The sequence below is a fragment of the Telmatherina bonti genome (assembly GCF_933228915.1).
Source record: "Telmatherina bonti genome assembly, chromosome: 7".
NCBI lineage: Eukaryota > Metazoa > Chordata > Actinopteri > Atheriniformes > Telmatherinidae > Telmatherina > Telmatherina bonti.
The window spans coordinates 37,828,846-37,829,461 of record NC_136625.1 but is presented as its reverse complement, the minus strand read 5'-3'; positions in this window follow the sequence as shown (position 1 = coordinate 37,829,461).

Genomic DNA, 616 nt, shown 5'->3' with positions numbered 1-616 from the left:
TTTTTTAATTGCACATTAGTAAAGCTCATGTGTGAAGTGACAGGCCAGAGTGTGAGAAACCATCATAACTGTGGTTGCCAACACAAGAAAAAAAAACCATTCAGCTCAAGGCTAAACAGCAGTAAGAGATGTCCGCAATATAAAGCAAGTAGGCTGATGTGAAGTCAGATCAGCAGCAAACTTCTCTGAAATGTTTATAGTTTAACAACACCATCGCCGCTCATGAGTTCTTTATAGTTTTTATCTTTGAATGGAGTGAAGGTCACTTAAACAGAAGCACACTGTTTTGACATTAATCGAAGAACCTCGGAACAATGGGAAGGAAGTAGATCAATGATAAGCTGATTAACTGTAATATTTACACCTCTTTATGATGATTTCAAAGCCTTACTCACTAACGTCTTCATTTTCCTGGTTATATTCAGTTCTATGACAATGGCTGATAAGTTAAACTACCACAGCAGAGGAATGGATGGGTTTTAATCTCCGTTTGCAGTAACACCCAAAGTATACAAGCAGGGTCAAGGCCTTCTGTCTGGGATCTCAGATAGAAAGTGTGAACCAATTAACCTTTGCTTTTGGTTTTAATGACACCACACACTGGGAAACTACAAAC